Source organism: Globicephala melas, chromosome 8, assembly GCF_963455315.2.
Source record: "Globicephala melas chromosome 8, mGloMel1.2, whole genome shotgun sequence".
Lineage (NCBI taxonomy): Eukaryota > Metazoa > Chordata > Mammalia > Artiodactyla > Delphinidae > Globicephala > Globicephala melas.
In genome coordinates this window covers 27,748,960-27,763,864 of record NC_083321.1, presented here as the reverse complement: position 1 = coordinate 27,763,864, position 14,905 = coordinate 27,748,960, and the positions used below count along the sequence as shown (strand labels likewise).

At 39.8% G+C, this 14,905-nt stretch overlaps 1 long non-coding RNA gene and 1 pseudogene across 2 annotated transcripts in view; one reads left to right on the top strand and one right to left on the bottom strand.

Moving 5' to 3' along the window:
- Positions 1-14,905, bottom strand: part of LOC115857605 (uncharacterized) — a 231,854-nt gene that overhangs the window by 82,627 nt on the left and 134,322 nt on the right. The window lies entirely within an intron of this gene.
- Positions 2,461-13,696, top strand: LOC132597687 (follitropin subunit beta-like; annotated as a pseudogene).

Here is a 14,905-nt window from a genome sequence, read left to right as displayed (position 1 = left end):
CAATATTCTGGTTTAACTCCCGTAAGCTAGCTTTAGGATGCTGAACGCCCCCTTATCCTCTCTGGATTCCAGCTCGCTCATCTGTGAAACGCAGGGGCTGGAGGGAGAGATGGGTTTAACATTTCTTCCAGCTTTAAAGTTCATGATCCATCATCTAGATTGATGTTTTAAGTATTGAATCTGCAAAATGAAATTATTTTGATTAATATCTAATACAGAACGTGTTCTGTGATAAAGGACCTGCTTGGATTTTAAACATTTGGAGGAAGCATTTGGCTATTTTAGAGCATGTACTTTAATCAGCCTATCCACCTAGACTTTTGGAAAACACTTTATAATTGGAGAAGTGGGGAGACTGGATTTGATCACAATCCCAACTGCCACTCAATGTATTCTTTGCCAGTGCAGAGTAACTTTTTACAACTTTACTGTCTCCTCATTCCAAATACAATTTCAAAACCAGCAAAGGCAGAGCTGCCACTGCAGTTGGAGATATTCTTTATCAAATGATACAAACTTAAATGTCCCTTCCTGGTTCTTCATTTGCTCATGTCATTATCTCTACTTTCTGCCTCTGTCTCCTTCAACTTTTGTAATCAAACCAGCCTGCATGACTGCCTCATTCTCTATCCAAATATTTCTCCACGTAAGATCCTTTCCTGAGAATTCAGGAGTCATGACCTCTCCCTATGGTAACAGGCTGCTTCTCTAAATGAAATAAAACCGGGATCCTACAGCTTTCTCTTTAGAAGGATAAGCCAAACTTATTGCACTTTCTTTGTCCTATAGCAGTTTCTTATGCCTGAAACAACAGTTCCTCCAACTCTTGGCAAAGCTAAATTACTCTTTTTTATTATTTTTTTAGTTTTTTTTTTTTTTTTTTTTGCGGTACGCGAGCCTCTCACTGTCGTGGCCTCTCCCGTTGCGGAGCACAGGCTCTGGACGCACAGGCTCAGCGGCCATGGCTCACGGGCCCAGCCGCTCCATGGCATGTGGGATCCTCCCGGACAGGGGCACGAACCCGCGTCCCCCGCATCGGCAGGCGGACTCTCAACCACTGCGCCACCAGGGAAGCCCTAAATTACTCTTATCCCTACATTTCAACCCACATGTTACTATCTTCATGAGGCCTTTGCTGATCCCCACCCTTCCAACAACTGCCGTTCTCCCATTATCTCCTTATGTTTCCAAAATAACTTTAGTAATTACTTCATGCTTGAAATGACTTTTTCAGTCTCTATAACCTGCCCTAGAATATAATTGAATGAGGTCAGGGACTGTGTTTATCTTATTCATCAGCTCATCAGTATCCTGAGAATACGGAACTATGCCAGGAATGTTCTAGAATGAATGGAAGGCAGAAAGGAGAGAAAGAGAGTGAAAAAGATAGGGAATGAGTGGGCCTGGCTCTGCCTTAGAGTGTTACCTTCCCCTTGAGTTCTCTGTCTTTTATCACTGCCACTGCCACTGCCACCACCATGATGCTTCTAGCAATAGAAGGCAGGATGGTATTGTGTGGAAAGACCTAGGTTTAAATTCAAGTTCTGCTATTTACTAACTCTAGGATTTGAGCAAGTTACCTAGCCTGGCTAAACATGATTCTTTGTCTAGAATATTCTTTGCAGGGTTACTGCGAGGACAAAATGAGATCATGTCTAAAAAAGTACATGATGGTTGCTCAATAAATATTAATTATTTTCTATCTCCGCTCTCCCCCAGCCCCCACCCCAAGTGTGCTACTGTTCCTTTAACACTTTGGCTCAAGTGTGGACAAAAACATCTTCTCTTGGTTCTCCTTAGCACATGTGAGACAGACTGACACTTTACTAATTGCTAAGGGAAAAACAAAAGGTAATTAAATACAGAGCAGTGGCGGTATAAAGCAGCCTGGCTTCCCCAGAACAGGGTTTAGTTTCCATCATAGTTATTTATTTTTCAGACTCAAAGGCCCTATTATATTCCAAATGGGGTCCTAAAGAGAAAGAGGATTCTACAGAGCAAACTCTTTTATTCATTCATCTCTTCATTCATCCATTCATTCAGTAAAAATTGGTTGTGTGCTAGTTAGCATGGAATTGGTGCAAACCACCTGGCCTCTGGGCCATACAGCATTGTAGATAGATGGCAAAACCTTAGCTCAGAGAGAGAAAACAAACAGCAGAAACTAATAGCAATACAAGGAAATGAGGGTAAAATTGTGGTCTTCAAGCTAGGAAGGTAGAGTTGCCAGGTTTTAAGGGGGGAAAAGTCAGGATACCCAGTTAAATTTTGAAAAATAGCCCTGTCATATTCTTGCAATTTTTTGGAAAAAAAGCTCAAATCAGTATGCTCAGGATGTCCTAACAAAGTCAATATATGATGCAAGTCAAAAAATAGACATGTCTTGTCAATACAGGATGCCTGGCAAACTTGCCCCAAGGGGAAGGGCCCATAATTAAAGGCCAAGGTCTACCCATTAACATGACATTTGAGAGGAGCTTGGATGAAGGGAGGAGCCTTCAATCACTGGCAGACTTGCTGCATGCAGAGGGACTAGGGACAGATCACGTGGAGGACTGGAGGGGCTGGAGCACAGTGAGGAAGCGGGTACTAGGTCCCAGACTTGGAGCTGGCAGGGCCAAAACAGAACATCAGCAGGATGGGAAAGAAGGAGAAACCTGCAGGACCAAGAAGGAGCTCAGGGAACAGCTCAGTTACCCCCTGAAAAGGGGTGGTACTCAAAAGTATTTAGCAGCTGGGAAGCAGGCACCAGAGCAATCAGAAAGGGTGCATCCTGGACTCCCTCTGCCATGCCAGGCATTAACTCTTCAGTTGTTGGACCATAAGGGGGTCCAGGAGGTCCTGGAGAGGGTCTAAGATGGCCAGGGTGCCGGTGGGAGGGGCGTGGTTATTCAGGGGGCTAAGAGCAGAACTATTTACTCCTGGGGAAAAAAAGTATTTCAGTATTTTAACAGCTAGCATAGCTGTTTCACTATGTCCCACAGAATGGCAGACCTGCCCCAATCAGTTCTCAGAAGGGGCAACGTACCCACGAGGCTAAGGAAAAGCTCTGGCACTTATTCTGAGCCCTGATGGTTGTAGCCTGGTCCTTCTGACTATTAAACATCTGTAGAGGACGGTTGAGCTGACTTTGTGACAGGCAACTGGTATTTTTTGGAGCTAGGGGAGAGGGTGGGATAGAGACCAGACCAAGCACACATTATACCTGTATCACCTATCTCACATCGATCTCTCCATTTGGTGAGGATGAAAGCAACATCTCCTGGACTAGAAGCTCCAGGAGGAAAGAGACTAAGATAAGTAAACACTACCATAACATCAGGTAAATTGGGGTAATAACATCAGTGTGGAAGAGTTTAAGCAATTTGAAGGTCACTTGTTTACTCATCATGCATTCATTTTTAGCACCTACCATGTGACACACACTGTGCTTTACCCTAGGATAATAATAATTAAAAGTGTTTTTTGTTTTTTGTTTTTGCTGTACGCGGGCCTCTCACTGTCGTGGCCTCTCCTGTTGTGGAGCACAGGCTCTGGACACGCAGGCTCAGCGGCCATGGCTCACGGGCCCAGCCGCTCTGTGGCATGTGGGATCTTCCCGGACCGGGGCACGAACCCGTGTCCCCCGCATCGGCAGGCGTACTCTCAACCACTGCGCCACCAGGGAAGCCCCAAAAGTATTTTTAAAGTAATTTATTTAAATATTAAAATATTACTATACTAAAATACTAATACTAAAATACAAAAAAAGTATTTTGATTTTTAAAAATGTGGTTGATATAAAACAGACATACTGATTTTTGAATCCCACTCAAAATATTGACTATATATATATATATATATATATATATATACACCCATACATACATATATGCTAAAAAATAAACTCTGTTAAAAAAATGAACAAACTTTATTTTACAAGATTCCAAAGTGAGCCATACTCATCTTCCTTGGGAAGCACTTTGTATTGCCTTGCTTGGCAACAAAAAGAGGAGCCAGTATAACCATCAATCTGAAGTTATAACAAGTATCACCTTTCCTACAGACAGGAAAACAGACAAAATTAATTCCCTTTTGGTCCTGTGATTATTGCAATGTTTACTCTGACTTACTGTCTGTGATAAGAATGAGAACTCCATGGCACAGAATTTAAATGCATGAAGGCTTGCTACGTGTTTTTTTCTACTTTGTTCACCATGCTCTGGATTTGTAAATATGTACAATTTTCTGGGCATGGGGGTGTTCCCTGGCAGTTTAGCTACTAACACAAGCCACGACATACGTCTTTACCTCAAATTAGAGATAAAACATGTATGGGCAAAAATTTTGACAGCCCAATAAATTAACTTGAAAGAAATTATTTGCTGAGTAGGTATTTAGATTTTGATTCATGGTCTATACATTTAGATAAATGCTTTTCTTGGACAGTAACGATGTCTATTTCTTTAACAGATTATGTAGTAAAAGGAAACAACATAACTTATTCAAATGAGGATAATCTGTAGAGTGAAAGGGGAGTTATTAATAATTATACCAGGACAACAACAACAAAAGCAGATGCTAACTTGCATTTATTGAATGCTTCCATTGTACACTTCTATGCTCTGCACTTGAAATACATGTCTTCATTTAATATTCAAAAACTCTCTGTGAAGGATATTATTAGATCCACTTTACAGATGAGCTGGCTGAGATCTAGAGAGTTAAGACAGCTGTTAAGTGGCAGAATCAGGACTTGAACCCAGGTTCATATGACTCTAAAAAACCTCACCTTAAAGAAAAAAGAAAAAAAAAAACACACCTTCTAGCAAAGGAGAAAAACTCGTAAACAAACAGTAACAGTGCAGGATGATAAGAGCTCTGACAGAGGAAAATGCAAGGTACATAGGAACAAAAAGGTGAGCCCCTGGTCCAGACTGGGGATCTTAAGAACAGCTCCTCAACACATCCCAAAGGTGGCATTTGAGCTGGGCCTTAATCCCAAATGATTCTCAAATCATTCCAAAATAACTAAGTCAGCAACTATATACACTGACTGATTTCCTTAAATATACCAGAGGCAAAGCATTTAAGAAATGATTACACCATTGGAGAATTTCAACAAATTGCCAACAAGACAAGGGTAACAAGGTAACCCTTGCCAACAAGGGTAATAGGAAAACATAAATCTCGGTGAACAGCTCAAAAGTGTAATGGGGTGCCTGGTAAACACCCCAATTATGTACTATCATATATCCTGTCATGGTGACCCATGCTACAGAATATAATTTCACTGAAATACTATCTGCCTTGTCAATAAGACAAGTGGTAGCTGCCATCTGATGGCTGTGTACTGCCCCAATCCTAAAGGAAAAGGAGTGGATGCTAATTCCTAGGAACGGTAAGAATGGCATAAGGCACTGAGAAATAAATAGTAAATGAAGGGCTCACCTTAAAGTGCTACTCTTGGGTTCAGACTGTTTTCCCATTCACCAGCAGCGGATAGCCTTAAAAATAGAGTAAGTGGTAGAAGGGGTTGGTTGCTGTCAATAACTCCCAGGTACAGGGATGGCAGGACAGAGCAGAATGAGCACCAGCCTAGGTCTCCACGACTGCACTTCTCGTCCCAGCTCTCTTACTGCATCGCAGTGTGATCTGGGGCAAATTCCCTAACCTCTCTGGATCTGTTCCACCTCTGTAAAAAAGAATTCAGTACCAGGAATTCATCATCTGACATCCTTTCCATCTCTAAACCATGAGTATCTCACCAGGCTAAATTCAGGGTTAGTATTAGAAGAGCAGTTCACCTAAGAAAGAAACTAGAAAACCTTTGGTTCTGTGCCTAAAGATGGTCCACTCAGAGGTATCGTACTCTTTGGAAGACTACGTTTAATGACAAAGGATTAGCTTTCCACGTTTTTCCTCACAAGACTTACCAAGGCAAAATGACATCTTCTCTGATGTTTTACCTGGTTTCACATTCTTTTCAATATTAAATGAAATTATGTGACTAATATGCTCACCACAAGACCTTGCACTTATTAAATGGCTCCTTATAAATATTACTTCTTCTGCTTTCCCTAAAGGTTTTGGGTGTCTAATATTCAATTGCCTTGCTGGATTTGTGTTCTATAAGTAGAGATTTTTTTTTAATGTGTTAAAGTTTTTTTTGTTTTTTCTTTTTTTGTTTGTTTTTATTTGGCTCTGCCGGGTCTTAGTTGTGGCACACGGGATCTTTAGTTGTGGCATCCGGGCTCTTAGTTGCAGCATGCGGGATCTAGTTCCCTGACCAGGGATCGAACCCAGGTCCCCTGCATTGGGAGCCTGGAGTCTCAACCACTGTACCACCAGGGAAGTCCCTAAGTAGAGATTTTCTAATCCCTGGTTGATACATGGAAACTGTTCCTCGTCAGACATCTCCACTTGGCTAAAGAGACCAACTGTGTTGCTGACTCTCAGAGGTTTGCCAACATTGTCTCCTATAAGACTCAAATAAATAGCACTCTATTATCCATTCCTGAGTCCCCAGAATTTTGAGAAACAGAACGAGGAGTATATCAGAAGGAATCCCACATGTCCCCCTTATTACTGAAACAGGCTAAATTGAAACACAGCGTGCTGTGAAAAACAACACTGGCCTACTAACTCCTCTCCAAAATTAGGTGGACACCCACTGAGGCAGAGGTTGGGCTCCCACTAGAAAGGAGGAAGAGTAGTGGAGGAATGTTCTCTGTGGGCAAGTCCATGTTTAAGGAAGGAAGGGCAGAGCCAGGTCAAGCAGACCCAGCATTTCCTTCCAAGTTTACAATCAGGTAAAACCCTCCATCATCCCAAGGGTGGAGCAGGAAAGATTTCCAGAGAGGCTAGGACAGCTCTTAAGGAAAATCCCTCCATATGAAAACTGGGAATGGAAAAAAGGCATTCTCATTCATGAAAGACTGTTCATCCAGAACATCATGGAAGAAATAAATGAAGAAACAAACTAAAAACCAGTCTCGGTTACACTACGGAGAAAGAGTAGAAGCAGATCCAGGCAACTGAAGCCCTAACCTGACCACACAGAAGAGTCAAGATGATCAGGTCTCCATTCCAAATCTCACAATTTCTAAATGTGTGCCCTTCACTTCCAAAGAGAAGGGAGGCTCAGGTCCTGACCATCTTGAGGAGCAAGGCTGGGGTTAACTTGCTGTGGCCAGCAAAATGGAGGGAGTTGTATGAAGGGAAACGATGTCCTCTGGGATTGATCACTTGGCTGAAAAATTACTTGACCAAACACAAGCAGGGTGGCAGCCCCACTGCCCAGAAGGGGGCCAGCTGCTAATTACAACGCCTCTCTGGAGAAGCACTTCCAACAGTATTTCTGAGTTGTTAGTTGATTAGGTTTCAGTTAAATCGATAAAGCCTTTAGAGTTAACTATCTAGAAGATATTGCTCCACAATTAGAATGCACAGAAAAGTGTTTATTATCAGCTTTCTCTTGTTTGGGCTTAATTATTTAAGTACTTGAGATTCAGTGGCTGTCTTCCTGCTGCCCCAGAAACAACCTGAGAGGGAAACGGGCAAACATTTCAAAGAAACCAGGTCTATTTCTAATGGACAAATGAATCAAATGAAAAATGGGCTTTTTCTCAATTATATTCAGGAGGAGCACAATTATTCAATAAATCAATGTGCATTTAGCTTAGGACAGTAAAAGCCACAATGTATTGAGTGCTTACCATGTGTTAGGTTTGAGCTAAGTGCTCTGCCAACACTATCTTATTTAATCTTTATAATTTCCCTGAAAGATAAGCAGTATTATGCCCATTTTCAGATGTGAAAACATGTCAAGTCAGTAAGAGAAAGAGACAGGATTCAAATTCAGATCTGTTGGTGTTATGGGTTGAATTGTGTCCCCCACCAAAACTCACATATTCAAGTTCTAACCCCTGTACCTCAGAATGTGACCTTATTTGGTAACAGGGTCATTGCAGATATAACTAGTGAAGTTAAGATGAGGCCATACTGGAGTAGGGCGGGTCCCTAATCCCATATGTCTGATGTCCTTATAAAAAGGGGAGACTTGGACACAGATGCACACAGAAAGAATGATATGTGAAGATGAAGGCGGAGATCAGGGGGATACTCTACAAACCAAGGAACTCCAAAGATTGCCAGCAAATCACCAGAAGCTAGGGGAGAAATATGGAACAGTATCTTGCTCACAGCCCTTGGAAAGAACCAAATCTGCTGATTTTGGACTTCTAGCCTCCAGAATTAAGAGACAATAAATTTCTGTTAAGTCTCCTGGTTTGTGGTACTTTGTTATGGCAGCTCTAGCAAACTAATATAGTTGGGTCCCCAAAATCTGTGCCTTTCTGCTGGGTCATGCTCGAGGTCTAGGTGGGCAGAGTTTCTTGCTGTTCTTGAACCAACCCATCTGGTTAGACACCCTGAACCAAGCTTTACTGCAGTTTGGACTGTGATTGTAGAGGTAATCTCTGACAACATGTCTAGTGTGGCTTCTTTCCCGCCTTCCCCTGGCTTGACTAGGTCTCCACCGGTCTTAGTGTTTCTGAGAAATCAATATTGCCTCACTCTTTGAGTTAGCAGATCATGTGTTATTCACTCATTCACTAAAAGAGACTTTGTTCCCACTAGTCTCTCATGGAGTTCACACTCTAGCAGAGGAGCACGATGTCAAGAAAATTATCACACTGGAAATTATGACAGCTATACAAAAAATGCTTGTCTTAGAGACCCCTACCAAAATTGAGACTGATCTCTGTTCCAAGCTTTACTTTGATTCTTTTTAAAAATAAGATAGGTATGTCAGAACACCAAGAAACAGAGGCCAAAGAAAACTTAATTGTTTTATTTATTCTGTATTCAAGGCAATGATAAGCAATATTTGGCAATTATCTGCAAATTTTCTCAAATTTAATAAAAACTATAAACCTGTATATACAAGAACCTCACTGAAAACCCAAGTAGGAAAAACCCAAAGAAAATCACACCAAGGCACATCATAAATAAGCATAAATTCAGCAAGGCAGGCTGAAAATTTATGGTAAAGATAAAAATCTTTAAAGCAGTCAAAGGGAAACAAGACACATTACATAGGATAAATATATAAGACTGCAGAATCCTTATCAGAAACAATGCAAATAAAGAATATAAAGTGCTGAAACAAGACTACCAACAGACTTCCTAACCTAGAATTCTATAACTAGAAAAAATTCCTTCAAAAATTAAGTTGAATTAGGACATTTTTAGTAAATTTAAGATTGACAATGTATTGCCAGATAATATGCATGACAAAGAATTTTAAAGAATGTTCATTAAGCAGAAGAAAAATAATATGTGTTGAAAAAGGTAATATATGAGTAAATATAAAAGACTTTTCTAATTATTTAAGTGTTTAAAAAATATAATTGCCTATTTAGAACAAAGATAACAATAATGTATTGAGGGTAGAATAATGTTGAAGTAAAATAAGTAACAATTGCACAGAGGATGAAAATGAAATGTTACAAGATACATACTTTAATTATGTGTGAAGTGGAATATTACTGAGATAAAGTATGTATTTTAAACTTGAGAACAAACAAACAAATAAATAAAGCAAGCTGATAAGCCAGTTGTGGAAATAAAACAAATACTAAAAAATAACTAATTCAAAAGAAGACAGGAAAAATGGAAAAACAAAAAATAAATGAGACAAATAACAATATGATGACCATAAACCCACGATTATCAAAAGTATATTAGGGCTTCCCTGGTGGCGCAGTGGTTCAGAGTCTGCCTGACAATGCAGGGGACACGGGTTCGTGCCCTGGTCCGGGAAGATCCCACATGCCGCGGAGCGGCTGGACCCTGTGAGCCATGGCCGCTGAGCCTGTGCGTCCGGAGCCTGTGCTCCGCAACGGGAGAGGCCACAACAGTGAGAGGCCCACGTACCGCAAAAAAAAAAAAAAAAAAAAAAAAGTATATTAAACATAAAGATTTTGAGCACTCCAATTAAAAGGCAAAGATTATCAGACCAGATTTGTTTAAAGGCAAGACTCAACTATATGCTGCCCATATGAAATGCACTTTAAATACAAAGACACAGGATGGGAAAAGATATATTTGAAAACACTAATCATACAGTTAGAGTGACTATATTAATACCAGGTGAAATAGAGCTCAGGAGAAGGAATATTACCATGCCTAAAGAGGAACATTTCATAAAATAAAATGGTCAATTCAGCAAGAATATGAAAAAATACAAAATGTACATGCACCTAATAACAGAGCTTCGAAGTGCACAAAGCAAAAACTTATAGCCTTATAAGCCTTAAGGAAGAAATGGATAAAATCATGGTTGGAAATTTCAACATTCTTCTCCAGTAATCAATAGAACAAGCAGACAGAAAAATGAGAAAGTATATAGAAGAGTCAAACAACACTATCAGGTTAAATTCATCAATACCCTTAGAACATTTCACCCCAAAACAGCAGAATGCACATTCTTTACAAATGCACACAAATGTTCAACAAAACAATCCATAGGCTGGGATATAACATATATCTCAAAAGGTTTAAAATGATAGAAATTACATAAAGTGTGTTTTCTAAGCACAATGGAATTAAATAATCAATAACCAAAAAGTCATGAAAATCCCTCCAAATATGGAAATTAAACAACATGCTTCCAAATGACCCATGGGTCACAGAAGAAAGCAAGAGAGAAATTAGAAAATATATTTAACTGAATAATGAAAACTCAACATGAATTAAGATTTGGGGATGAATCTAAAGCAACACTTACAGGGAAATTTGTAGCTTTAAATGGTTTGTTTTTTTGTTTGTTTGTTTGTTTTGCTGTGCCATGCAGGATGAGGGATCTTAGTTCGACAACCAGAGATCAAACGTGTGCCCCCTGCATTGGGAGCACAGAGTCTTAATGACTGGACCACCAAGGAAGTCCCTTAAATGCTTATATTAAGGTAATCCTCTGTGACATTTTTTCTAATTGAAGTATAGTTGCTGTATAATATTAAAGAAGTTTCAGGTGTACAATATAGTGATTCACAAGTTTTAAAGGTTATACTCCACTTATAAAATATTGGCCATATTCCCTGTGTTGTACAATATGTCCTTGTAGGTTATTTTATACCTAATAGTTTGTACCTCTTATTCCCCTACCCCTATATTGCCCCTCCCCTCTTCCCTCTGCCCACTGGTAACCACTAATTTGTTCTCTATATCTGTGAGTCTGCTTCTTTTTTAATTATATTCACTAGTTTGTTGTATTTTTTAGATCCCACAAATAAGTGATGTCATATAGTATTTGTCTTTCTCTGTCTGATTTTTTTCACTTAGCATAATGCCCTCTAAGTCCATCCATGTTACTGCAAATGGCAAAATTTCGTTCTTTTTGTGGCTGAGTAGTATTCCATTGTGTGTGTGTGTATGCCACATCTTTATCCATTCGTCTGTTGATGGACACTTAGGTTGCTTCCATATCTTGGCAATTGTAAATTGCCAACATAGGGGTGCATGTATCTTTTGAATTAGTGTTTTTGTCTTTTTCAGATATATACCCTGTGACATTTTAGTCCTTAAAAAATTATATGAGGATTTCTGACCTGTATTGTGTTTCTCTTTTGTCAAAGAGTGCTTGCTGAAGCTGAATGTGATGGTGGAGTTTGGGGAGCAGGTTTACTTCAGTTCAGTTTGACTGGGTCAAAGTCCATGACAGTTAAAATACTTTGGATGTCTGTTTGCTTCCCAGCCTAGGATGAAGTCAGTAGTTTTTGCTTCCTTTTCTGTTGTTGGAGAACAATCTGCTGCAGTAGCTGTGAGCTAACCAACATCATCATCACAGTGGAGAAAGAGGAATGTGGTCTCTGCAAAAGCATCAACACCACGTGGTGTGTGGGCTACTGCTACACCCAGGTAGGTACTTTGCTTTGAAGGAAGTGAGAGTGCTGAGGGTCTGGATGAGGCAGGCTTCATTTATTCCCACTCTGTCAATATTTTGTCTCTTCTGAATAACAGCCATGAGTCCTTTAGTCAACACTGTCTGTTTTGTGATTGAGGTAAATTACCATGATACCATTTAGATGTTTGGGTTTGGATTTAATTTGGGTAAAACAAATTTGGGACAGCTCAGACTGATGTAAATGAATGCTTCAGTAACGTGCCAACTCTGCATTTTAAAAGAGCATTTTTCTGCTAGCTTTACCTATTGAGGGATAAACATGGGCATGAGTACATATCTATATTTAATCATGGAATAATGCCAATAGTCTTAAAAAGCCAATTGCAATAATAAAAGGCATACCTCTGCAACAGGGAGAGTAATAACATTCATTTTAAAGCCAAATAAAAAATGCAAGCAGCCAATTATAAAATAATTTTATTGGCCCATCTTTAATACAATACCAACGAGCAGCCTGAGAGCAATCAATCCCTGTAGATTAGAACCAAAATGAATCATCAAACCCACACTCTTCTTTATGCTGTTAAGAAAATTAAGGAATACAGGTATTAAACCATTTGTCTACAGTTTCACAGTTTCTTCAAAATAAACCAGTCAAAGGCAAAAGTGTTTCTTTGCCATTTTTCTGTTGTACCTGGCTGTGCAGAAGTTTGATAAACTGAAATTGAAATTGGCTGCTTTTTAATGAAAATACTTTGTTTGATATTAAATGAATTGATCAATAAAACTCAACTTACTGCACTTTGGGTGAGATATAGACCCAGTGGCCAGCTAGGGAAATGAATTAACCCCCAGTCCCCTTTCTCCCTCAAAGCCAATTATTTTCTCATTGGGCAAGTAGAAGAGTGAAATATATTTGGCCTGATTTAGATGTTCTGATAGTGAAACTGTTATCATATACTTTTGGATTAAGAATCCCACAAAGGTACAGAATTTAAGGCAGTGGCAAGGAAGAACCTAAAAGGCAACAGAATATCCAGAATCCAATATGAGATTTCCCAAACACTTTAGGCAAAATATCAATAACTTAACTTATGGCTCTTATTCCTCTCTTACATATACACAGAAAAGAGTACTTGGAAATATTTTTCTTTCCAAGTGCTATGTTTTTATCAGTCATTAATGTAGCTTAAGATTACGAGGTACAAAAAAAAAAAAAAACACCCATCCTTAAATTGCTAAGGTCATATCTTCTAAAGATACCCTTTATCTTTACATGTTTTTATGCCATACAAATTCAAAGGTTTTACAGAGTTTTAGAAATATTAAATATGTGGGTACTCTCATGGTAGAGAGAAAAGAGACAGTTATATTTTCTATAACACTTCCAGGGCAGTTCAGAAAAGCGGTATAAATGTTCCTTTATGAGGTCAAGTTTCCTGTGCTTAAGTATCTTAGAAGCTGATCTTCTGAGAGCAAATATTAGAGCAAGCAGTAAATCCCTGTCTCATATTGCCTAAGCCAAACAGAAACTTGCAGAATATTGTAACCTAACTCTCTCTCTCTTAAACCACTCAGGATCTAGTGTACAAGGATCCAGCCAAGTCCAACATCCAGAAAACATGTACCTTCAAGGAGCCGATGTACGAGACGGTCAAAGTGCCTGGCTGTGCTCACCATGCAGACTCCCTGTATACGTACCCAGTAGCCTCTGAATGTCACTGTGGCAAGTGTGACAGCGACAGCACTGACTGCACCGTGTGAGGCCTGGGGCCCAGCCACTGCTCTTTCAGTGAAATCAAAGAATAAAGAGCAGTGGACACTTTGAGCTGCCCACCCTCGTCCTGAAAGACTAAGACATCCAAGAAGTCTGTGTGTACATGTGCCCAGGCTGCAAACCACTGTGGGAGACCCCACTGATCCCTGCTCTCCTGCATAAGGGAGCTCCAGGAATGGAGAGTGCTGGGGCCTGGGGCCTGTCACCACCCAACCCTATATTCCTAGTTCTGGGCTCTGTCAGTTTCATTCAACTTGAATGCAGGGGCTGTAAGCTGTTTCCCGTTTTTAATAGACTTAGAGGTCCTCTAGAGCAACCCTGTCATTTTACAGATGAGAAAACCTAGACTTAGGAGAAGGAAGTCTCAAGATGATGGAGTAGGAGAACTAAATGGAACACAATCTCCTGTAAGATATATGGCCTGCAAGAGCAGAGCCGGTATCACTTTAGTGTCATGGAGCAGGTACCTAACTCTATGTCTAATTGTTTCATTATTAAGAGGAGAGTCAGGAAGGTAGGGGTACTAAATCAAGACTATCCACTTTATTGCCAGCCTATGCAGGTGCTACAACAGTTCCACCTCGCCTGTGTTTTCTGGAAGAGAAGTTGTTGACTTGAGAAGGTGGGAGCAGGTGTGGGAGGGTGGTAAGCTGGGAAACAGTGAGACATTCACAATTTGCAGCCTTAAAAACCAAATCTTAATTTTTATTTCAAATTTGAATTAAGAGCCAAGACAAGAACTATGAATTTGGGGCTGTGGAAATTCAATTGCAAGATCAACAAATATCCTTTCCTAAATTGCTAGCCCCTATGTACTTTGCCACTTAAATAAATTTGATCAAGAACTTCCAGCCTTCTCAAAGCTCCCCCTCAGGCAATAGGGCATCTCATCTGTCACTCATTGCTGTGCCACCTGTACCAGAAATCTCCTCCATTGCTGGGATGGGAAACTTGAAGTCCATGTGACAGCACATTAGGCAACTTAACAGGCTACATTTAACTTACTTGCCAATTAACTTTTCAGAGAAATAGTTCTCTTAAAAAGAGTTGGCAGTCTAGAGAGAATAGCTGTAATTTCTGGGCTCTCTCTACATTTGCTTTATCACTTGACTACATGTTCTCCCAAATCTATGATTTCTTTCAAAAGGGTGCACTCTGAAAATGCTTCATGACTTAAATTATTTTTAAAGATAATAACTTTTTTTTCACCTAAATGTTGAAACATACTTAAAAATCAAAAA